The sequence below is a fragment of the Anas acuta genome, chromosome 1, assembly GCF_963932015.1.
Source record: "Anas acuta chromosome 1, bAnaAcu1.1, whole genome shotgun sequence".
NCBI classification, from domain to species: Eukaryota; Metazoa; Chordata; class Aves; order Anseriformes; family Anatidae; genus Anas; species Anas acuta.
The window spans coordinates 32322728-32348936 of NC_088979.1; the positions used below are offsets into that span (position 1 = coordinate 32322728).

Here is a 26209-nt window from a genome sequence, read left to right on the forward strand (position 1 = left end):
TAACCGTTACCATGGGCCAGAGAGTATTCCACTAATAAGAAATCTCTGCATTCTTTTTTCTAACAGTGAGACATTTGCTTCTTTCATGTATTTCTCATAAGCACGATGATTGCATTTTTGATATCCTCCACACAAAGGAGGACGCTTAACATTTAAGACACTTGACAGTTTTTGGAAAACATGGAGATGTAGATTTTAGTCTTGAAAGTTTTGCATACATGTAATAACTCCTTTGTTCTTTATTCTATTCTGTTCAATTAACTTTCCTCCTTCCAAAACCAGAGCCTTATGGATAGATAAGACAGCCTTTCTCTCCTTACCCTTCCATCTGTTCAGACCATTTTCACAGACCCTGCAGATGCAGTTCTGCCCTGGTGTTACTCTTCCCCTGTATGTTGCCTGAAATGGACTGTGTAGCTTAAAAAGCTCCATATATAGGAGTTATAGTGTATTATAGTGCATTATAGTGTTATTTCTGACAACACTTTCATCTGTCAACTAAAATTAGCAGTTGCAAAGGCTAATGAAGTTTTCTCATGGCAGGCTCATGCAGTTGATAATGAAATGCCGAGTTTTTTATAACTAGGTTGTCGGCAGGAATCCAGCTCAGGTTACGAGTGACCGACAGTTGCTACCATCTACTGGCTGTTTGCAATCCTGTGTGAAACAACAGGGCATTGAGACTCCTTCCTGGTCCTGTCGGCCCATGTTGTGGACAAATGGCTTCTGTCTGTCTGGCAATCTGACCAAAAGCTTGTTGGGATTGGCACCCGACAAGGGGGGTAACATTTTCACAAGTCCTTTGAGCGGGTCTTTGGCTCCTGTATTGTGTAAGTGTTTTTCTCCTGCTATCTAACATAATGCCACTTGTTTACTTTAGATGAACACTGCTGTGTTTAAGAGTGTGCCAGCTAATCACTGCTGAACTGTGATTTTATGCAAAACAGTGCTTGTCTACCTTGAGTATTAAAATTCAGTATCTCATTAGTTAACCTGTGTTTAACCATCTCTTTTTTAACGGCCTTTCTCAGTGCTGGCAAAACCACAAGGCTTAAAGACATACTGGATAAAAAAAAATTGCAACTTTTATCAAGGTTAGACCTGAAAGACATTAAGTTAGCTGGGAAGATTGTAAATGCCTAGGCAATAGGGTAGAAAATTTCTTTTCATAAACAATAAATATATTCACTTTATAATGAACATAGAGTAAAAATGTCTACTGTCATGACAGTATTGATGTTTCAGGATTTTCAGAAGATTTGAAACAATTTAATTGATTTATTTTTTTAAAATGTTGTTGTAATAGGCAGAGTTTAACTCTTCCTCCCTCCTTCCCTTCCTCGCTCCTTTTCTCCCTCTCTCCCTTCTTTCTTCCCTCCCTTCCTCCCTCCCTTCCTCCTTTCCTCCCTTCCTCCTTTCCATTGCTCTAATCTGGATATATGTATATTTATCTTCATGCTTATGATTTTGAGAACTGGTGATCAAAAGTTATATCACAAATGGTTTATTAACCCCAACTTTTCTATATTCCTTCCTTTCATTACTATCTTAATGCCAAAGAAAGCAAGGAGGACAATGCAATTTGTCTTTTCCTTTCACATCTCCTACATGTAGCTTTCCTAGACCCAAAATGGAGTGTCTTTGTCTAGTTGCCCAGTCTTTGTCAGCTACTGTCGAAAGAGAGGTTTCAAAAGTAGACTAGCAAGTGACAGTAAGCTGGCAGCGTATTTGCAAAATGTAATAAATTATAGATCTACCCATCACCTAAAGGGAGGACACAGAGGCAGCAATGATAGAATGACAGTGGAGTTTACAGAAACCCAAATTCCACATAGCATTGAAACATTTAACATTCCCCAAAACAGTGAAATCCAGCAAGATGGAAAGTAACCTCTGACATTTTATAAATTTAGATCAGAAACAATAACAAGACAAAACTTTTAGATAGCCATGGTACTACTGTTGATTTGATGTTATGAGTGATGGTGTTTATCTGGCCATGGGTAGTTATCTTAATAATGTAGGAACTCTAGACCAGCCATAGTGCTTTCCTATCCAAAACAATAATAACGTTTACCACCATAATGGAAAAAGTAATGTCTTCTTGACAAAAAGTACTAGGTGGAATTCTCTGGCTTCGTTGCAAGAAGTCAGGCTAAATATCTGACATATTCTTTGACCTGAATCTCAATGAAGCCTGTGGAAACTAAGCAGACCTAATATCCTCTCTGTTTAGTCTGGTCTATCTCTCCAAGCTTAACACATGAACACAGAGGTCATGGTGGAAAGTGTTGTAGAGTTGTTGTATTTGTTGCCCATGTAGTGACTTTCAACATATATAGTTTAATAGTAAAACAAGAACAGGAAGGTAAACTATGTCCTTCTGATACTTGGGTCATAAACAGTTTTTATTTTTTATTTTTTATTTTTTTATTTTTTGTAACCAGTTCAAGATGAAAAATTATAGTAAACCAGTCACTTTTACTGAGCAACAGGATGATTTGTTTCATTAGGTGCTCTTAACAACTCTTAACACGCTGTGGTTAACCATGAGACCATGTAAGTAGTCAGCACTATGCAGTCCCTAAGATGATCTGAATTAGTAGTTTTGTATAGAGCTATTTAAGCAACTGGGCCTTCAGTGGCTCTATCTATACCTCTCTGACAGAGCTGATCCTAGAAGTATAATGTCCTATTTTTACCTTTATAAGGACATCTTAAAGCCTAGCTGACCAAGTGCACTGTCTCCTGCAGTAATCCAGAGTTTCTTGTGCCATTCAGAACTAGGGTGTGCAGACCTGCTGTTGAATGGTGGATGGATTTGATCCTGTGCCTGTTCTGACTACATCTATCTGATCAGTAAGATGGGATTCAGCTCCAGCTAAAGATGACTAACTGTAGGTGTCTAAAAGAAGGTATCAGCTATAATCTTATTATAGTCCTATTGCAGGTGTTTACTTCAACACTATCTGAAGCACTTTCTAGGCACCACTGAATGCAATGGCTGGGAAGTGAATTCAGGTGCCCACACATTGACTCACTGATGTTTTCGATTCCCAGAAATATCTTCCTTGTTTCTCATGTACAACTATGGAAAATTATTGCTCTATTGTGTGTATTTTGTCATATCTGTCATCTCCATGTGTCTTCCACACTATAGGGCACCTTAAACTTAACTCCTTGTATGTGTGTAACTGAAATAAGCCAAGATCTCCACTGACCATATGTGAAACTGATTTATACAGGACACAGTCAGACACCTGAGTAAACATTCAAATCTACTGCTATTTGAGATGCCTTAGGATCCAGGACCTGACTGTCCTGGATACTGTAGGTTGCCTCAAATGTCACTTTGTGCTTTTGTTTAGTCAATGGCATCCTGGTCCTAAATTTAGATGTCTTAGTCTCAGGTTGAGTCATACCACAAGGGAGTGATACAGTTACCTTAAACACAAGTTTCCGTCCATGTTAGATACCCTAGGGTAACCCTGACATCTGCAGGTGTATAACACGTATTCCACAGGATTTATAGATGTGAGTGCTTTTGGAGTGGCAGCTGGAGAGATAGATACCCTCAAGGTCTAATGTGACACTATAAACTTATGTTCAGGAGGCTGAATTGAGCCTTTAGTAACCAGAAACAGGGTTCTCAGGAGAAGAAGTTAATAGTGGCTTCATTATCTTCAGCACTTACTCTCTTTCACTGCCATTTCTTCCCATTTCTCCCATGCTTTAGTCAGTTAATTCTTTTCTCACCCTTGTTCCATCAGGGGCTGGAAAAAGGAAGAGATTTCACCATGCAATAAGAAAATAAGAATAGTGCTACATTATTGGGTACTGCTGGGATGGCTTCCAAGCAAGCAGGTTTAGATGTGCATACTCCCCATGTTCCAGGCAGAGCCACCATGGTTGGAGTCCCATGAAAGTCTGTCAGTGTGGACTTTGTAGATGTATGTGTGTATATGGGTGCTTTATTTGGGTCACCTGCTTCACTCGGAAGGAAGTATTCTGCTGCTTAGACTTTGGGAGGTCAGATGTGTTTCGTTCCACTCAAAGTCTGAAGTGGTCTGCCAGGTTAGGTAATGAACCATAAGGGATGTCAGCAGTGAAAATAGAAGTGCTACTTGTACTTTTATTCCTTTGATGATTTTTTTTTTTTTTCCTGAGCCTGATTGACTGGGGCGAACAAAGTAGGTAAGATGAAATGGTTATGGAAGTATCGGAAGAGCTGGATAATAACAGTGCCTGAATTATCTGTGGAGGCATTCTCTTCTTATTTACTATATGATCATCAGTTAAAAGCCATACTTGATCTGTCACTCTGTGTCCATTTACAGACAAAACTGGTAGCTCATTGTGTCTTTTGAAATCTATTTGGACAGAGGACTGAAACATTTTTTCTTTGATGAGGGACTTGTCACACTTACTCATGTCTTTGTCATTCTAAGCAAGATTTCTGTAACATGGTCTGCTTTAAAGAGATTTATAAATTTCTGCTAGAAAAGACCGTCAGCAGCTCATCTTTTTTGGGGTGGTCACTAAATATCATTCCATCATTGCTCTTCCAGCATTTCACTCTGATTTCCAGTTTAACACCATGTGAACCAGAAAGTTATTTATCATTTTGTAAGCCCCGTATATACAATAGCTCAAAAGAAAAGTCTTTTTCCTATGAGAAATCCTGATAGAAAAGAAAGTTGTAACCAAGAACAGATTTATTCTGAGGAGAGAAATTAAAGTTTTTTTTTTTATTTTATTTTTTTAGTGATGGGACATGTAAGACAGGGATAATTTTACATAGAAACAGCTTTTGTGACAGTGAGGTCATCCTGCCTACACACAAATGCAGTCAGCTTGACACCAGGAATTCATTACGTGCACAAGTATTCAGCTACAAAATATGTTTTGGGGGTAAGGTGTTGTTCCTTTCTCTGATTTGCCTTCCTCTCACTATTAGAATTAAGTTCAGAGGTCGTGACAGGGAAATTCCTGGTGCAGAAATAGCAAGATAGCTATATCAAACTTCAATGACTGTCAGTAAAGGCAGAACAACACTGGACAAAAACAAAAAAACAAACAAACAACTTTTGAAGGGATAAGGGAAGTGAGAAGCTTAGCTTCATACCTAAGGTGCCAAGAAAGAAGAAATTTGACTGTGGCACTGGAGGTGTGAGTCTGAGAAACTCTACCTATGAGAGAGAAATGTGCAATTCTGAGCAGATGTGAAGCTGTACAGTCAAAGATCTGGCCTACAGAAGCAGAAAAATGTATACACAGATAGATTTTCTTTTGTCTATCTGACACAACCTTTTCCTTCAGAAATACATTTTGATGGGATATTTTCAACAAGCTCTGCCTGGTTAATTTAAGAGAGAGGAATATCAACACCTTCTGTGCCTGTTATTATGCCCAGCCCTCTACTTCTGTAGGCAATGATGCCAGAGACGTCTGCTCAGAAATATGTGAACTGCTTTCCTCCATACATCTTGATTATGAATCATGTGGAATTAATTTCACTGGAACATCTCTGGAAGACGTTACCCTTCATGTGACACAAATATCATCTGCTCAGTGCAGAGTACTATGCAAAGGACACTTATATATGGTATTCATTCGTTGAAGTACTGCTCTGGCAGTTGCCACTTTCTGGAAACTGTTTTGTATGCTCCTCCATTACAGAAATATAATGTTCAGATAATATGGTGCTGAGTGTCTGTTTGAATGTACGTTAAGACACACAAATCAGCAAATTAATTATCTTCGGTTGTTACCAAATTCTGCCTTTAGTTCCCCACCATGGGGGAAAAAAAGTTCACAGAGTTCTTTACAGAGTAAAAAATGCCCATATATTTTATGAGAAAACATTTTCCACTTTGAAAACATAAAAAAACCTACAAAATTGCATTAAACCTGGCTGAAGGTTTATAACATATGACAGTCTTTAAAAAGGCAATATATCTGGAGGTTTTCGTGACTTCATAAAGATACCCATTACACATGCTGAAAGTGCTGCACATTAGATACTCTTGTCTTGGAATGTAATTGCCTTAAAGGTGTAAAGGACCCTGAGCCTAACAATTCCCCCAGCATGTCTATTCTCCATTTCTGTTCTACAGAAGAAGCTAGAAGGATGTGGTATCATCAAAGAGGCATGTGTTGGGAGAGGGAAGAGCTAATCCTTAAATAGTTGTGCCCTGCATCTCAACTAAGGAATGAAAATCTTGTGAAGGGATTTCCTGAAATCTTACATACGCTGTATCCCTCAACCTATTAAATGCTATAATTGTTGCACTAAGATAAGAGATGCCTCCAAAGTAATCCATGCTGGGTGGCCCTAGGTAAGAAAGTATTTATTAATATCCCAGAGTTGTGCCACTCAGTGATAGTGATGGAAATTTGGCAAACCAACTCTACTTCTGTCAGATGAGTGAAACAGCCACTTCACTCAAGGCTGAATGACAGATAGATGTAGAGATCATTGTATTAGGGAAATAAGAAGAGATGGCTTGTGATAAGACTGGTGACTGAAAGAGATGACAAAAAAAAAGAAGAGGATGGTGAGTACTTTCTCATCTAGACAGTTTTACTGACATAAATGTCTGATAAGTCTTTCTCCTGTAATCCATATTCCACTTACATAGCTACAAAATATTATTAATTTAGATTATTAATATTTAGTACTGGCTTTGAATTTGTCAGAATGATTTGGGTTGGAGGACTGATTTTAAAGAATCTCTACAGTCTGTTTTACATGGACTGGTATGAGTTTGCATAAAAAGTGGAAAAGTATGGAGTAGAATGGAAATAATTTACTCAAATGGAAAAAGTAGAAATCATAGGTGGTAACTGGTAATTATTTTTTGTTACCAGTTAAGTTCCTTGGAAAATATGGTGATAGTTGTCCTAAAGTTAGCATAAATTTGGGTCAAGAGTGACAATCTGGCAGAATAGAGAAACAGCTTTTCCTCAGCAGTATGGTCACAGAGCATTTGCTCAGTTTCTGGGAGATATAGTACTGAGTACCTGAGCTGTACTGAAACAATTTTAATTTTTCCTTATGCAGCCAGGGAAGGTCCCTCCTGGTAAGCTACTTGGGGCTGGGCTGGTTGTTCTTGTAGATAATATAGATAATATGTAGATAAGATGACATTTTTTATATAATCCTCCCAGCATTCAAGAGCTGTAACTGCTAGGACAGAAGATGATTCTTCTTGTGACTTGGAGGAAAACCTCACAGGAGACTGACACTTGGTGATAAGGGGATGACACAAATGACACACATTTGATGACACAGATGGTCCTGGATTGTTTGGCCATGACAAATCAGTCAGAAGATGGCTTTGATCTTGACTGTCTTGCTGGTTAGACAGCCCACACCAGCGGTATTTTGGGGAAGATGTGCAGTTTAATGTCCTTCCTAGAACTGTTCCACTTTATGAAGCAGACATTAAGATGGTGTCCTGCTAACAATACATGGAGCAATGTTGCAATGGAGCTCTGAATCCTAACTCGATCCAGGCTGTGGGTCTAGGAGATGTGGCTTCAACTACTGCTAGCAATAGAAGACTTGTATCCAAATCCTGGCTTCAGGCCTTTGTGCCTGTGAGTAAGAGGAAAATCCATGTCACATGACAATTTTGAGAATTTGTCTCTCTCCCTTCAGTGGCAGAGGGTTTCATACTAATTTTCTGTGTCCAAAGCACTCTTATTCTCTGTTGAGTGGAATACTATACACTGAAAAAGCATTTTTCATTTCCTTTTTAGTTCCTCTTTGGGTGAAGAAGTGAAAGACATTCCAAACAGTCAGAAATGAGGCCTTTTTTTGGTTTGTTTTCTTTGCTGAGTGACCTGAGAAATCAATTACTCACACTGCCTGCTCTGGGTGCAGCCCTAGCTCTTGGCAGTACAGCAGACCTTGCTGAGAAGTCCCACTGAAGAAAAGTCACTGGCATCCTAGAGCATATTGACTGCTGTGAAAATCCCACTGTGCCCGAGGGCAGAAACATCTCTGCATTCCCTTCATGAAGCATTTCTTCACACAGTACTGAGGGATGCTCTGTGCACTCTTGCTGCTTGGACCCATGCGGAGGTTTACTAAATGAAAACAGATCAGAGGATCTGAATGTTACAGACAATAACATGCTAGGGAAAAAGGGCTTCATGAATGTCGTAGTGTCAGGGTGCAACCAGAGATGCTTGGCAGGGAAGAGAAGCCAGGACAAAGGTTGGCAGAGTGTCCTCTTTGACAAAAGCACAGTTCCATGGTGTCCCATGACAGGCCAGCAGAGCATGGACAGGGATCAAGGGCTGTCTGTGAGCCCAGGGACCACCAGACATACCTGCAGTGATAAGGCAGCACCAAGGCCAAGACAGGAAGTTAAGTCAGCGGGTCAGGTTCAGCAAGGTGCAAGGTTTGGCACAGGCATATCTACAGTGTAAGGCTGTACAGGAAAAATACACATTTTTGAGTACTTCTGTAGAAGTTCCGCTCCTCTCACCCAGTACCCTCCAATATCAAGAAGGAAGCACTGCTAGATGGAAAAAGAAGACATAAGTATAGTTTAGATGTTATAAAAATGAAAGGAAAATAGAGAAGTTCATAGCCATATATATATATAAATTAGCAAAAAGGAGACAGACTATTGACAAAGTAAGTTAAACGTGTCTGTGAAATATCTAAATGTACATCAGCAAAGGAATAAAAATAGCAACATTACTAATCATGACCCCAAAGGTAGACAGATATGATCGTAATCCTTTTCCATTCTCAGAGAGTCTGGATGATCTGTTAGCATCAGATGGTGAAAGACTACAGCTTAAACAGGAGAAGCCAGATGTTATTAGATATAAAGTGTTTGTCCCTTATTCTGTCCTTTACAGAACCCAGGTGGATACATAAGCTCCCTTCTCTGTGTGTGAGCAAAGCAAAGTGCCTCGGGCTGGAGTCCAAACCTGTCCGTGGACTGAGTCCGGAAACTCTAAGCAAATGAATGAACTTGTGTCCTTCCCCATGCTCCCACAGCAGAGCTGCAGATTTCAGGGAATTACCCTGTGCTCACTTTGCCATGAAGTGAGCTGGAATCCCTATAGCTATAAAAACTTCGTTCTTGTGTTGAGGGGAAAAAAAAGTCAGAAGATGCACTATCTCTGCCAATTTTCTACATAGCTACATGTACATAATTTAGCTGTTAGATTACTCACTTGGAGAAAGAGACACTTTCAGAGCTCACTATGTGAAGAAGTCCAACACACATCTTCCACTGATCTGGAAAGTGTAACCTGAGTTGCTGATTATAAGGAATAATCACACAGAATCACACAGAATTTTCTAGGTTGGAAGAGACCTCAAGATCATCGAGTCCAACCTCTGACCTAATGCTAACAGTCCCCACTAAACCATATCCCTAAGCTCTACATCTAAAGATGTAGATATAATCATTTCCTATTGACTGCTGCTGCTGTCCGTGAAGCTAGTGAGGGGATTCATTTTTTTTCCCCCTATCTCTCTCCACAGGCTTTCTTGTTTCTCACTGCTCATGTGTGCAGACCCATCTGCCTCATGGTGATGGCAGCAGGGCTGGAGGAGGTGATGAGGACCTCTAGGCAGGGCTGTGCAGAAGACATCTGTGGCTGCTAGTGATGAAAGGAGGATGTGGAAAGAAGGAGAGGTACCCATCAGCTGGATGTAGCTGTTGTCTAACTCCAGGCACTTTGTAAATGAAAATATCCATTTTTGGTTATTTTTTTAGTTATTTTTCTGATTGCAGTTTTCATGTAGATACTTCAGATGTCCTTATACCCATAATGAAATAGACTCTATTTTTCCAGTAACTAAGAATAAGTCATGGTGACAATAAGCACGACTTAGAACAACCTCATGGTTCTCATTCTCAACACGGCCATGTCTGGGGGAAACAAAGGTAAATTAGACTGTTTAGAAGGCTGCTTTTTTTTTTTTTTTTTTTTTGTCTGGCTCCAGCTGGCTCTCCTATGCTTCAAGGCATTCAATTCAGAGACCCCAAGACAATGGAGGCTGTTCAGAGTAAATAGTCTTACCCATAGGCCACATTCACCTGTTCCAACCTTGGTATTTTCTGCAGTTACCATGAAGACTCTGGTGCAGTTTGATGTAGCACTGGAGATGTAACACAGGTCCCTTTATTGAGGTCATGGGGCAAGTAAGAAGCACAACACTTTCTACTCTTGGTGGAGCAGCACATGATGGATCCCACAGTATGCATCCAAAAAGTCAGATACAACTCACTTTTGTATACAAGTAATTACTTCATTATACATCATGACATGTTTTCCTAATGATCATTTCCCATGCCTCTATCATGATTTTTGTAATTGGTTCGTTACTTTAGGCCTGTGCTCAGCATGCACTTGGGTGCCAATCATTACCATCACCATGTGTTCAGTTCAAGCTATGTATCTTTGAGTGCTATATTTGGTTGTTTTCTGGTCCCTACACACTATTTATACAATACCACATATGTTTTCTGGAGCCCTCTGATGAAATGCAGACATACTGCTTGTTAGGCTATTGTCTAGCTGCTAATCAGTAGCAATTCCCAGATGCCCTTCAGTGGCAGAGTTACAATAATTGGGCTTTCTGGTTTTCAGGTCTGTGTAGTCTGTAACTTCATCCTTCACTGATGCTGGCCCTTGTGTTCTTGGCCTGTTAAAGGAAACGGGACCCACAGATGAAAATTACGGTGAGCTTGCAAGAGATTATTTAATGATTGTAATCCTCACTAAGGGTTTTATGCATTGACTAGTGCTTCATGAGCACAGAGTAAGTATTCTAATGAATCAAAACCAAATATTTATGTGAGACAAGTAATTAGATGTGGGTGAATAAAAGAGCCTATTAAACCATCTAGATAGTTCAAAAGATTGGTATAAACTTTGAAGGGTTAAGGACATGAGTTAAAATCTGACCTTAGGCAATGGTGATTATATGTTATTGTCACCTGATTGCTACCTGGGAAGCTAAGGTGAAATGAGTCAATGATTGCTTTTGTGTTTATAGCTAATTTTGGAGATTTTTTTTTTCAGATGTTTGTAATCTTTCAAATACATTCCCAGCAGAAAGATGGAATTTTAGATCATTTTTGTCTCCATCAACGTTCATTTAAATTCAAATTGGAGTGTATTGTATGTGAGAAAGCTTGTGTTTCTATGACAAATTATATGTCTTCCAATGATTAAAAAATAAGTTGAGATTCTGAAGTAGATGATTTAAAAGGAAAGGGGAAAAATCCTATGAAAATTCCTCTGAAATCCACAAGAATGTTTTATACAGAGTGCAGACAGATATAGGAGATTTTTTTTTTTAAAAAAAAAACAAACGACTAACAGAAACCTGCTTATGAGAAATCTTTGGCATCAGAAAAAAAAAAAGTATTACTTCTAATATTTGAACCCCCAGCAATTAAGAAACCAAGTCCTCAAACAAGCAAGAGACTTTGAAGAAGGCAGGCATTATATAATCAAGTTTTATCTGAGTTAGAAAGAAATTAAATTAAAGTGGGTGGAGGTTGACTCTTGTTTTGCAAAAACTGATGTTTACTGCTGTCATAGCTGAGAATAAATTTCAAAGTCAAAGACAGCTGCATTCAACCACAGACAGTCTAACAAGTTGCGAATATACCTCCCAGCTTAAAAAAAACCCTGCAGTTTGTGACCCTGTACTAAACTTAGCAGGAAGTTACCCTAGCCGGGAGATTAAGTGCTTTTGAGTGACGTTATTCATTCCTCCTCTCAAAATTCTGCCATTGATTCAGCAGAGGTATGATTAAGCAAAGGAGGTGGATAGCATTGGGATGCTAGAGCCTACTTTGGTTCCTTGCTTTCTGAAGACTGGGCTTCAAACCCCAGCTTCTCTACGTTTAGAAAGAGACGGGTGCAGAGCTGCTTGGAGCAGAGCTTTTCTGCCACAGGTGCCAGTGGAACACTATGTAAGAAGACTACTAGGAAACACGAGGCAAAAGAATTAGCCTGTTTTAGGTTCCTTGTGGACTAGGACATGCTTATATCCTTTGTTGGGCAATGTGGTTTTGACTTACAGCCTTATAATCTGAGCGCCAACACAGAGCATGGAAAAAAATGGATATCCAAGAAAGGAAGCTGAAGTCAGAAAGTTTGGTGAGAAGCTCCCTAAGAGAACCATTAGGAGGTGTTTCCAAATGGAGGGAAGCCAGTTTTTCTCTCCATCACACAGTGATAAACCACCTCCTATAGCTAAGTCCCTTATCCCCAGTAGCTTTTCACTGGAAAAGAAAGCAGCAGTCTGATACATGATAGTTAATCATCTGGAGGTCAGGGGCCAGATTTTGCCTGATCTGTGAAGTCCTCAACCTAAGCTACCCACCTCTTTGATGAATGTTGTAATCAGGAATCTGTAGGTACTGGCTGGTTAGCATCTTCTCTCTCAAAGCTGCTCTGTTTGATACAGGCTATTTAAGTATTCATTGGAGCAGAGGCTGCATCAGAGCAAGCCTCCCAGGTGAGTCTTCCAACCACCAAGCTACAACATTTCCCTCTCTCTGGCCTAATGAATATTTAAGATATGATAGTGATGACAGCCATAGAAAAGCCCATGAGAAAATTAATTCTGTCTTCATAGCAGGGTTTGAATAGTGTACCGTAAATAAAGCATTGGGGCCACACACTGAATGTGGAGGATAAAAGAAAATGCTGAATAGCTTACTCATTAAGCGAGCACCATCCAGCATGAACACAGAATGAGGCAAGAACTGGGTGGAAAAATAGTATGTCATCAAGTAATTAAAGACTGTGGCACAATGCATATGCATAAGGGACTGAATTAATGTTTTCAGGAAATCTTAATTTTGGCATTTACTAGTGCTGGAATGCTTGACTTTGCAATCTGAGCAATATTCTTTTAGTGTATCTTTTTGTGTGGATAAGTCTAACATAAAAAGGAACTGAGTGAGCCTCACAAAGACCTTAAAAAGCCTATTCCTTTTTCCGCTGCCACAATTGCCTCTGAATAAGAAATTATGGGAGCTGGCTGAGAATCATAATCAAACAGTGAAAACTAAGTGTAGTTGATAATTATTACCACTGCATTTCCTCTGTAGGAATTATTTTCCTCATTTTCATTCCAAGCATTCTTTACTTCATAACTTTGCAGACTAACGTGTAATGAATGTTACCAACAGGAGGTTTTTACAAAAATGTCTACTACAACAGCTGAAATTAAAGAGGGGAGGGTGGGGACATTTAAAGGGTGAGGTCTAGAGAAACAGCTAGAGTAGATGGCTAAATAATAAAAAGTAATAAAGACAGCAAATTTTGCCTGCTGCTCTGCTGATGAGTTTTCCCAGAAGCAGATTGAAATATTTAAAAAACATATTCGTTATTCAAAATCGTTTGTTAAGGGTCAAATTCTTTCCTGGTTACTCATAGTGAAGCAAGAAAAACCTGTCTATGGAACAAGCTGCTGCTGTGTGTGAATAGACGTGAAGAAATCTGGTGAGGAAATCTGTTCCCAATTAATTTATGGAAATAATTCTCCATTTCATAAGCAAGTCTTTGTGTGTTTGTTATTCATAATGTGAATAGTTTTGACTGATCTATGAATATCAGAAAACAATCAGAGAAATCAAATTAAAACAGAATATAGACGAATATTTGTACCAGTGTGTCACAACATATTCATCTATATTCTGTTCTAATTTGATTTCTGTGATTGTTTTCTGATACTCACAGATAGTTGCCTGTCTTAACATTTCTCTCTTCTCTCCCTTCCCTGGAAACATTTTCCTTATAATAATCAGAGAAAGTAAATGCAACAAGAACTAAAGTGAATTCATTTAACCATCTACAAGAATATGTTTTTTTTTTTTTTTTTTTTTCTTTTTTTTCTTAAATATCAGCCTAGTTCTAGTGATTAATGACTGAGAAAGAATTACATTTAGGAAAATATGAGACAAGGGATGAGACTAGTCAGACAAGAAAACATACACTTGGTATTGGTAAATTCTCTAATGGTTTAGAGTGAAAAGATAAAGGACATAAAAATTGTGTCTTGTAGCTAAAGCAAATATTATGCTTTATAAAAGACTTTTTATATTGATTCATTGGAAGACTTTTATCTTTTGGTAGCTTGCCAAGGAGTCAGTGTGGCACAATATTTCTTCCATTCTACTATATATATTTGTTTCCACTTTTGCTAAAGTACTTTCAAATGTGACATTTGTGTGACTTGAGACACCTGACCCAATATTGTTATAATTTTTTGCTGTCCTGCAGGTGTTCTGAGAGTCTTTTGAAGTCCTTTTGAAACAGAAGTACAACAGAGACTAAATTTGGCTACTTGCTTTTTCTCACTCACACTGAAAATACTAACTCTGGAAGAGTAAAGACAAGTCCACTGTCTGTCCAAAACACAGATTCTACAAGAAATCCATAGACATATTTTGTTTATTAGGTGAGTACAAGGTTTCTCCTCAATTCTTTCTTGACTGACTTTGTAAAGGGGATTACCACTCAGCCATACCTGGAGGGTAGTTGTGAGACACAGCTTGTAGTTATGGATCAGTTTGGGTTTATCACTCACGTAGATTACATAATAAAGCTTTTCTTCTTGAAGAAGAGAATGGATTTCTGGTAGCTTGGGAATTTCTGGGAAAATTATGCTACATGCTTTGATTTGCCATTAGTGGGGAAAAAAGCAGCAAAGTCTTTTGCTGCCAGACCTGTCAGGACAAGCTCAGTGGTGTGTAATTTGGACCCTTTTGACATGTAAATCAGAACAGCAACAGCATCAATCCTGCCGACCATATCTTTATGTGGTTATCGATGGTTCTTCAGGCCAGAATGCCCTGGACTGAGGAACCACTTAGGTCTTTCTAAACCACAATGTATTCCATGAATTGCCACATCCTAAACATCTTTTAGGGATTTATTGGTCATAATTGTGTCTTTGGAATGGAAAGATATTGCTGTATGTATTAGCTGGTGTGATAAGCTTGGCACAGTGGAAGACTGGGCCTCTGAAACTGTCTTTATTCAGAGTGTAGGTGGAGTAAAAGCAACAGAAATTCAATTTTCTCCTACAGTAATGATAGCCCTAACAAAGCAAAAATACTTTTGATGTGAAAAGATGTAACAGAATGGTTGAGGTTGTCAGGAACCTCTGGAAGTTATCTAGTTGAAGCCCACTGCTCGAGCAGGGACATCTAGACACTGTTGCCCAGGACCATGTCCAGGCATCTTTTGAAGATCTCCAAGGAGGGAGAATCCATAACCTCTCTAAGCAACCTGTTCCAGTGCTCTGTCACCTGCACAGTAAAAAAGTGTTCCCTGGTGTTTAGATGGAGCCTCTTGTGTTTCAGTTTGTGCCCTTTGCCTCTTGTCCTGTCTCTGAGCAACACTGAAAAGAGTCTGGCTTTGTCACCTTTGCATCCTTCCTTCAGAACTTTATGTACAATGATGAGCTTTCCCCTGGTGCTTCTCTTCTCCAGGCTGAACTGTCCCAGCTCTCTCAGCCTTTCCTCATCGGAAAGATGCTTCAGCATCTTACTCATCTTTGTGGACCTCTGACAGACTCTCTCCAGTGGTACAATGTCCCTCTTGTACTGGGGAACCCAGAACTGGACACAGTACTTTCAGTTGTGGCCTCAGCAGAGCTGAGCAGAGGAAAAGGATCACCTCTCTTGATCTACTGGCAATGCTTTTCCCAGTGCATACCAGGATACCATTAGCCTTCACTGTGGCAAGGGCACATTGCTGGCTCATGTTCAATTTGGTTGAAACAGGACCTTGTGCTTTCCAGCTGGGTGGCCCCCAGCATGTACTGGTACCTGGGGTTGTTCCTCTCCAGGTGCAGGACTTTCCCTTTGTTGAACTTCATGAGCTTCCTGTCAGCCAATTTCTCTGGCCTGTTCAGGTCCACAACCCTCTGATATAACAGCCAGCTTCGTGTCATTTGCAAACTGGCTGAGGGTATACTCTGCCCCAACATCCACGGATCGTTAATGAGTATGTTGAACAGGACTGGATCCAGTACTGACTCTGAAGCACACCACTAGTTACTGACTAGATTTTGTGCCACTGATCACCACCTTCTGGGCCTGGCCATTTAGCCAGTTTCCAATCCACCTCACTGTATGCTCATCCATCCCATACATCCTCAGCTTCTCTATGAGGATCTTATGACACATGTTGTCAAAAACCTTACTGAAGTCTGTGTGGACAATATCCATTGCTCTTCCCCTGTCTAAATGGGCCAGTCACTTCTTCATAGAAGATTATCAGGCTGGTCAAACATGTCTTCCCTTTGATGAACCCATGATGGCTACTCCTGATCCTCTTCCTCTCATTCATGTGCCTGGAAATGGTTTCCAGGGTTAGTTGCTTCATCAGCTTCCCAGGGATCAAGGTGAAGCTGACTGCTTGCAGTTCACTGGACCATCTTGCTTGTTCTTTTTAGAGATAGAAGTGACATATGCTTTCTTCTAGTCCTCAGGCAACTCTTCCAGTTGCCATAATCGTTTAAAGATAATTGAGTGTGGCCTCGCAATGACATCAGCCAGCTCCTCCAGTACTCGTGGGTGAATCCCATTAATGTCCATGGAATGTATGTCCAGTTTGCTTTAACATTCCCTGCCCTGGTGCTCTTCCATGAAGGGTATATCTTCCTTGCTCTAGCCTTTCCCCCTCATCTCTGGGACCTATCATTCTTTAAGGCCAGTCTTGCTAGTAAAGACAGAATAAAATAAGGCATTCAGTACCTCAGCCTTTTCCATGTCCTGTGTCACCAGGGTCCCTGACTCATTCAGCAGCACACCCACATTTTGCCTACTCTCCCTTTTGTCACTTATGTTCTTCTTGTTGTCTTTGGCATACCTCACCAGATTCAATTCCATTTGGGCTTTGGCTTTCCTAACTGCAGGCTTGGGCAGTGTCTCTGTATTTCTCCCATCCCTGCTTCTAACTTCTGTATACTTTCTTTTTTTATGCTTGAATTTTGCTAGGATCTCCCTTTTCATCCTCACTGGACTTCCTGGGATAGACTGCTCTTGAGATTGGAGGATGTGATTCTTGAATAGCAATCAGCTTTCTTGGATGTCACTTTGCCATGTAAACCCACTACACCCAGGAAGTAAGTATTTCTCTAACACAGAGTGATTGGTTACATCTGCACCTGTAAATGGAACAGAACAGTGACCATCCTTTGGCCCTGTGAATGTCACACTTTGCACTCATACATCTACAACTACCCTTGAAACCAGGCAGGCTGTGCCAGCTATCTGTTGGGAATGGCCTCAGAGTGGTGTTAATCTCATAACAGCGATGTGAAACAAAAGCTACTCTGAGACAAAAGTGTGCCAGAGAAACTGCTTAGACAGTTTAATATTCTTGGTCTCATTACCCTAGTCCACTTTCTTTTACTAGTATTGGTGTATCTATGCTGTCTGAACAGTTGATTTGAGTTTCGTACAAGTTACTGCTACATGATTTCGTCTTTTTGTATCTGGCTTTATAAAAGCACCTAGAACTTGCAACATGGCATAGACGTTAGCCACAACAGACAGGCATAGTTTAAAACCTTGGTCTCCCACTGTTCCCAAGTCTGTTAAAGCTGGAAGCCGGTCTGGGAATGGGGACTGACGATATTTTCTCATAGAACAAGAACAACAGTACTTAATTTTTAATTTATAAAAGAATCAACTGTTTACTCAGGAAGGGATGTGAAGGTTTTTGTATTTTTTTCTTTCTTTTTTTCTTTTTCTTTCCATTTTATTTTAGATAAAGGCAAACCAAGCTGTTGTTCTTAAGCAAAGTAAGCTTTACAAGCAAGCTCTCACAGGAATGAAGAGTTACTCCCGAATGCTTAGGCACTATTCTGTATAATTATGGATATTTTTTCCTTCCAAAAATATTTTTTTTTGAGAAGCTGACATTTCAAAGGCTTTCAATTCTGTGTGTCACTATCAAATAATCTTTTTTGTACTTGGCTGTTTATTATTGGATTGCAACAACGATAAAGCTCTAGGGGTTTTGTCTCCTTTGGTATGTTAATTAGCTATTTTGCCTTTGATCTTTTTCTTACTGAAAAGAGTGAAAAGCTATCTCGGTAGGGAATCTTACTGATGTACATTCATCCCCTCATCTCCATAATCTGAGGATCAGAGGGAGACAACAAATTTCACTGCTGAGTGAGGTTGCTATAGGCCTTAGTTATAATGTACTCCACTTCTAAATAATCCCACCACCATTTATATTTGGAATATTGAAGAGGAACCTCTGAGAAAAAGAAATGCAAAAATAATTAATTTTAAACTGCGAACTACCTTCATTAATTTAACTTTTTTTTTTTTTTTTCTTGAAGTTTTAAGCTCATGCATATGCCATAAGCTCTTTCTTTCTTGTATGCCTCTACACATTTTTGCCTTTTTTTTTTTTTTCTTCTTCTTCTTCTTTACATCTTCATTTCTCATGGAAATAAAATATAGGCTAGGTACATAATAACTATTGATTGAACTTTTTAAGTAATAAATGTTAAGATAATTTTCCTATGGAAATGAAGAAAGTCCGGTAACTTGGGACCATTGCAGAGTGATGGGGCACGACTGATGTAGTGGGGAAGACACATGGACAAGTTCACACATATACATATTACACATCTTTTTGTCTCTCAGATTACTTCATCAAAAGTTGTCATCCTCATACTGTGTTACTTGAAAAACCTGAGTAAAAACATTTCAGTGAGAGACAGGCCGATAGACCTGCTTAGTAGGACAATCCAGCAGAGGCAGAAGTATAGGCAAGATTATCTGCTAAAGACTTTCCAAACTGAGTTTCTCTGAGCAACTTTATCAATTTCCACAAGAGATGGACAATGTACTTGGCAGCCTTCCTGCTGAGATTCTTACCACCTGGTGTTCTTTAATGGTGGGACTGGATCTTGATTGATGTTCGCATGATGTCATTTTAAAGAATATATTTAAAATGTGTCAGCTAAACTGTGCCCAAATAATCTTCATTTCTCTCCAGTGAACAATTCATATTTGTATCAGATTTGTACTGGTGTTTTCTGAAATGAGATGGGACAAATGCTTCCCTCTCCCCTGTGATACTGCATATGGAAGTGCGAAGAGAACCTAGTGCAGAGTACAGAAAGTAATGTTGCCAGAGTACAACCATTGCAGCTGTTGCAGCTCCCTGTTAAAATGGTTCACCTTTGTGCACATGTGAGAAGAGGTGCCAGGCTGTTCACATAGCATATGTCACTTGTTGAGCGATGCATACCAGAACTGGCACTTTGCTGATGTGTAATCTGGGGCTGGAAGTTATTCTGTTGGCCTGCAACAAACAACTCAATTTACAAGAGGTGCCTAATGCCATCTGAAGTGCCCATATGGGGCTGATGTGATGCATAGCTTATGAAAGGCACATGTTCTTCTGGAGTAACTGGAGGTGCTGTGGCATTTAGGCACTTCTGTTTAGGTGGTCAAACCTTGCTCTAAGACTGGGATTTAATGCCACATTTGGATCTCCTGGGCACATGCCTCTCACAGACCCCTGGGAATCACACTGTTCCCAAGGAGGCAGTGTATTGTTTCCTTACAGATCCTGCATGCTATAGTCTGCGCTCTGGTGCTTCCAACACAGATTCAAAACCAAGTGAAAACCATGTTGGAGCAGCTCTAAAGTCATTTCAGTGTTTATGACTTCCTGCATGCTCCACAGCCACAGGATGCAACTTGTGACTGAAGCAGGTTAGTGCAATGGTATAAAGAAACAGATACATTTTTTTTTTCACCTTAGTGAGATCTGTGTTGCTAATTTTCTAAATTCACTGCTTGCACAGCAACATCTCCCCTCAAGCTCTTTCCCACTGTCTCTATGGCTTAATCTTTTAAAACAGTGTCTGTCAACCAAAGGCAATGAGAAAAAGCAGGCAGGAAGATTTAGATCCTATTACAGTCTTATGCAATAAAATTCTTGTTCCCACAAGGATCAACAGTTCTGAGCAAGATTCAGGTGGTGTCCCCAGTGGTCTGTGTAATTACAGGAGGAAGGATTACTGCTTTCTGCCATGAGTTAGGCATCTAAGTCTAAGCTAGACACATGACCTTCCCTTTATAGTCAATGAAGAGAAATTGAAGTCTCCAAGGAGATTCATCATTTAAGACTGCTCTAATAAATCACTCTCTGGATGTACTGATTCCTGTCTATTGACTGTAAAAGGAGTCACAAATGATGAGCTTACCCCAACTTAGACTTCTATAAAGTCAATGAAATAAAGGCTCATATGGACCTGGGACCAGTGGAGAATTTTCTCCTACTCTTCTGTCAGCCTTTACGTGCATACATGCAGTGGAATATACAAAATAATTATTTTTATGTTTAGAAGTCTTTTACTGTTACACTACTTTCTTTATGTTCAGATGGTGACCTTCAAATGAAAATCAACAGTTTTCAGGAATATTTAAGAAATTCTGCTTTGCAATTGTATCTACCTTTAAGCCATGGTGATGGACAAACGTGAACTCAGTTAAAGCAAACTGAATCAGGCACAGTGCAAAAAGCCCTGGGCAAGCTGAGTGGTTTTCTTTGTCCTGGCTGACTATCTCTTCAAGTACTCTGCTGCTTTATTTATGACCTCTTATCACTTTTAAGTTTAAACTCTTCTCTCTTGACTGCTGTTCCTTCTTTGCATTCCCCCCCTCCCTCCCTTTTTTCCCTTTCCTTTCCTTATTTTTTTTTCTTTTACTTTTTCCCTGTTTTAATTCCTTTGCTGTCATTTGGTTGTCAGTCAGTTCCTGATCTCTCCAAGCAGGGGATCGTCTAAAACAGATACTCAGAGTTCCTTGACCTGAGTGGCTCTTCTCTGCACCACCAGATCTGCAGTGAGATCAATCCTCTTCCTGAGACCTGACCTCTGTAACATCTTTATTAGTGACCTAGAGGAGGTGATGAACTCATCAAATCTGCAGATGACACCAGACTGGGGGGCACCAGTAGATACAGTCAAGGGCAGAGCTGCCAACCAGATAAACCCAGACAGTCTGGAGGAATTGGCTGAAAAAATTCATGAAATTTTATTGGGACAAATACAAAGCCCTGCAATTGCAAAAAAACAACAACAACAAACAAACAACAAACCACCAAATATACAACAACAACAATGACAAAAACCAGTCAACAAACAAACAAAATACTTGCAGAGATGTAAGCTGGGTATATGTAGTGGGTTTACATGGCAAGGTTTTGGTAGCAGGGAGCCATAGAGGTGGTTTCTGTGAGAAAGATCTAGAAGCCGCCGCATGTTTGGGAAGGGCCCCATTGTTTTCCAGATCTGAGCCAATAAGCGATGTTGTTTTGCGCCTCTGTGAGAGCATATTTAAGACAGGGAAAAAAAATGCTGCGCCACACAGCAGCCGGGAGAGTCAAGGGAGTGAGAAACAGCCTTGCAGGTGCCAAGGTCAGTGTAGAAGGAGGGGGAGAGGTGCTCCAGGCGCCGGAGCAGAAGTCCCCTGCAGCCTGTGGTGAGGACCATGGTGAAGCAGGATGTCCCCCTGCAGCCCATGGAGTACCACGGTGGAGCAGGGTTCCACGCTGCAGCCCGTGGAGGAGGCCACGGTGGAGCAGGTGGCCCTGCACCGACGGAGGCTGCCACCTGTGGAAGACCCCTGCCGGAGCAGATTTCGGGCCGGACCTGTAGCCCGTGGAGAGGAGACCACGCAGGAGCAGGTGACCTGGCAGGAGCTGCTGCCCATGGGGGAGCCAGGTTGGAGCAGTTTTCTCCTGAGGGATGGACCCCATGGTACGGACCCATATCTGGAGCAGCTCTGGAAGAGCTGCTGCCTGTGGGAAGCCCAAGCCGGATCAGTTCGTCAAGGACTGCAGTGATGAGAGTGACCAAGAAGGAGCGGCAGAGAAGAAGCGCTGTAGACTGACCATAACCCCCATTCCTCCATTCCCCTGCGCCGCTCGGGGGGAGGAGGTGGAAGAGGGTGGATGGGAGGGAAGGTGCTTTTATTTTTTTTCTTTGTTTCTCACTTCTCTAGCTTGTTAGTAATGAGCAATAAATCTTACTATCTGTCTTCTTATGCTGAGTCTGTTTTGCCCGTTACAATAATTATTGCATGATTTTCTTGTCCTTATCTCAATCCTTGAGCCCTTTCCACATATTTTCTCCCCATTCCTCTTTGAGGAGGGGGAGTGAGAGAGCGGCTGTGGTGGAGCTCGGCTGCCTACTCGAGCGGAACCACGACAGTATATCAGGTTTGGGGAAGCTCTGTGGAGAGGACCAGGAAAGGAAGACTTGGTAGATAGCAAGCTGCAAAAGAGCCCTGCAGCAAAAAATTGAAAAAAGCCACCAAGGCTGTATGACCAAGAACACAGACAGTATACGGAGGGAAGTAGTCATCCCCACCTACTCAGTATTCATCAGACACCATCTAGATGCAGCAACCAGTTTGGGGTCCCTAGTACAAGAAGACTATTGACAAGCTGGAGCAAGTTCATCAGTGCCACCACAATGGTTGTTGGTGAAGCACTTACCTGTGGGGAGAGGCTGAGGGAGAGGGGCTTGTTCAGCCTGGAGAAGAGGTGGCAGAGGGAGGATGTCAGAGCCTATGGGGAGGTCATTGTGAAGACAGAGCCAGTCTCCTCTCAGTGGTGTGTGGGAACATGATGATATACGAGAGACATATGGTGAAACAAGATAGGTTCAGACTGGATATAAATAGAAATTCTTTTCTGCGTGACAGCCCAGCAGTGGCAGAGGCTGGATGAGAGACTAAAATTTTGATCCCTAGGAGCTTCAAAGATATGACTGGAAACAGTCTTGAGCAACCTTCTCTGACCTCACAGCTGACACTGCTTGGAGCAATAAGTTGGACTAACAACCTCCTGAAGTTTCTCCTAAACTGAATTATCCTGTGACCCTATGATTTAACCCCAGTCCTTGCTTTGTATTTTTTTGCCCGAGCTAAATGGTAGTCCCTATATTTTGTTGATTTCTGATCTTGCAGCTTCTGGCCTCATGTTGCTGATTGACTTCCTGTCTTGACCTTGGACTCAACTTTATAGGCTTGATGTGCAATCACTAAACCCAGAACAGGCTACTGTCACCAGTTCAACTTTTTTCTTCTTCCTTGGGTACCATGGGACTCTGCTGCTGGATGGTGAATCACAGATTGATTGAATCACAGAGTGATAGAATAGAGTCAGAAGTTGGAGGGCATGTAAGATTTACAAGAAAGTTCGTAGAATCATAGAATGGCTTGTGTTGGAAGGGACCTTAAAGATCAGCTAGTTCCAACCCCCCTTCCATAGGCAGGGATGTCACCCACTAGATCAGGTTGCCCAGGGCCTTGTACACTTCCAGGGATGGGGCATTCACAACTTCTCTGGGCAGCCTGTTCCAGTGCCTCAGCACTCTTTGAGTGAAGAGTTTCCTCCTAACATCTAATCTAAATGTACCCTCTTTCAGTTTAAAGCCATTCCCCCTTGTCCTATCATTATCTGCCCAGGTAAAAAGTTGCTCTCCATCTTTTTATAGGCCCTCTTTAAGTACTGAGAGGCCACCATGAGGTCTCCTCAGAGCCTTCTCTTCTCCAGGCTGAGCATCCCCAGCTCCCTCAGCCTGTCTTCATAGGAGAGGTGCTCCAACCCTCTGACCATCTTGGTGGCCGTTCTCTGGACCTGCCCTAACATGTCCACATCCTTCTTGCACTGAGGTCCAAGCCCTGGATACAACACTCCAAGTGGGGCCTCACAAGGGCAGAGCAGAAGGGGATGATCCCCTCCCTGCCCTGCTGCCCACCCCTCTGGTGATGCAGCCAAGGATGCAGCTGGCCTTCTGGGCTGCAAACATACACTACTGGCTCCTGTCAGTCTTTTTGTCCACCAGAACCCCCAAGTCCTTCTCTGCAGGGCTGCTCTCAGAGAGTTCTCCCAGTCTGTGCTCATGTCTGGGATTGTCCTAACTCAGGTGCATCACTTTGCACTTGACCTTGTTGAACCTTATGAGGTTCACATTGGCCAACTTATCTAGCTTGTCCAGGTCCCTCTGGATGGCATCCCTTCCTTCTGTTGTTATCAACTGCATCACTCAGCTTGGTGTCATTTGCAAACTTACTAAGGGTGCACTTGTTCTCACTGTCTATGCCACTGATAAAGATATTAAACATTGCTCCCAAGACAGATCTGAGGGACACCATTTGTCACCGGACTCCACCTGGACATGGAGCCATTGACCACCACTCTCAGTGCAGCCTTCAAGCCAATTCCTTATCCACTGTATAGTCCACCCTTCAAATACTTATCTCTCTCCAATTTGGAGATCAGGATGTCACGTCGGACTGTATCAAAGGCCTTACAGAAATCCCAGTAGATGACATCAATCAGTCTTCCTTTGTCAACTGATGCAGTCACTCCATCATAAAAGGCCACCAGGTGGGTCAGGCATAATTTGCCCTTAGTGAAACCATTCTGGCTGTCATGGATCCCCTCCTTGTCCTGCATGTGCCTTGATACTGCTTCCAGGAGTGTCTTTTCCATGATCTTCCCAGGCACAGAGGTGAGGCTCACTGGTCTGTATTTCACCAAGATCCCTTTCTTCCCTTTTTAAAAATGGGAGTGATGTTTCCCTTTTTCCAGTCACCAGGGACTTCACCTGACTGCCAGGACTTTTCAAATAGGATGGAGAGAGGCCAACTCAATCAGTCTATTCCCTCAGGACCCTGGGATGCACGGCATTGCTTGCAGTGACTGGGACTTTGCTCCCCCAGCCAAACCTCGCCCAGAGGTTCAGGGATTCTAGAGATGTGGGAAACCTGACTGGCAGCAAAGACTGAGTCCAAGAAGTTGCTGAGTACCTTAGCCTTCTCCATGTCTGTCGTTGCCAGTTCTCATTTATCAGATGGGGCACACTTTCCTTGGCCTTTCTTTTCTGGACAATGTACCTAGAGAATCCCTCCTTATTATTTTTTTTTGCATCTTTCGCCAAGCTCAGTTCCATATGTGCCATGGCTTTCTTACCCCCATCCCTGCACACCCAGACAGCATCCCTGTGCTCTTCCTAGGCCATGTGTCCTTGCTTCCCCTGACTGTGTATTTCTTTCTTGCGCCTCAGTCTGACCAGCAGATCCTGGCTTAGCCATCCTGGCTGTCTGCCCTCCCTGCCTACTTTCTTACGCAGAGGGGTGGAGAGTTCCTGTGCTCTACAGGAAACATCCTTAAAGAGCTGCCAGCTCTGGTCAGTTCCTCTGTCCCTAAGGACAGCGTTCCAGGGGATCTCATCCACTAGGTCTTTAAATAGCCAGAAGTTCACTCTTTGGAAGTTCAGGGGCCTGACTTTGCTCTTTGCCAGGCCCGTTTTCCTTGAGATCACAAACTCAAGCAGGGCATGCCTCTAAGAATGCCTCCAGCCTTAACTTCTTTAATGAGTTCTTCTGCATTACATATATGTATAGGTGGTAGGATAGTTGTTGGCAAAAAGTTTGGCTTTCGAGATAAGAAGGGAAAGAGGTCTGTTTTATTTACTCCTGTGGTTTATATAAGCAATAATACACAACCGTTAGATTTAAAATCCTTTGTTCACCTTGAAGATATGTTGTAGGATTATCCAGCTTCTCCTGTTACTGCTGATGACAGAAGGCATACAATCTGAATGTTATTCTCATCTTAGCTAGTAATTTTCTATGTAAATAGTAAAATATTCCAACATGACATTTACTTTGTTGTTTAAAGTAAAAATCCTAGCAAAGGTGTTCATCCTTGAGTAAGTTGTGTTAAAAAAAGTAAAATATATCTACAGACTGTTGACTGCAGCTTCTGCATCCAGGAATTGCAGGTTGTGGCATGAAAAAAAATATGAGATGGAGGCTTTCTATGTGACAAAATATTTTGGTATGGTTTTTCTGGATTTGTTCCATATGGTATTCGGGAAGCTACTGTAAAATTATCTGCTGAAAATTAACAGTGGCTTTTGTAATCAGAAAAGCTGTCCCAAATTCCCATGCATGCAATACTTAGTGATTAGCTGACCAGCTGCATTGAATCTTCTGATTAACCCTCCAGTTCTCAGAGCATCATGGAGAAGCTGTCCCCATATGTTGTTCTTCAAGCTCTTGACAGCATAGACTTCTCACAAATTGCATTGCCGCTAGCGTATCTTGTTCTTTACTTCTACCTTCTACTGTCTGCCTGTCCTTGT

General features: G+C 41.3%; 1 long non-coding RNA gene across 9 annotated transcripts; it reads left to right on the top strand.

Moving 5' to 3' along the window:
• Window positions 1–635: 635 nt before the first annotated feature.
• LOC137853368 (uncharacterized) lies at window positions 636–22095 on the top strand. Of its 9 annotated transcripts, none has more exons than XR_011094449.1 (7): window positions 636–830; window positions 2782–2897; window positions 3161–6557; window positions 9515–10718; window positions 14284–14461; window positions 19609–19757; window positions 20798–22095. It is a non-coding gene; the product is annotated as an uncharacterized lncRNA (long non-coding RNA). The 9 variants fall into 9 exon arrangements; XR_011094458.1 differs by lacking the exon at window positions 3161–6557 and having other exon boundaries at window positions 638–830; window positions 9515–10276; window positions 10627–10718; XR_011094457.1 differs by lacking the exon at window positions 3161–6557 and having other exon boundaries at window positions 638–830; window positions 9515–9668; window positions 10101–10718.
• The last annotated feature ends 4114 nt before the right edge of the window (window positions 22096–26209 follow it).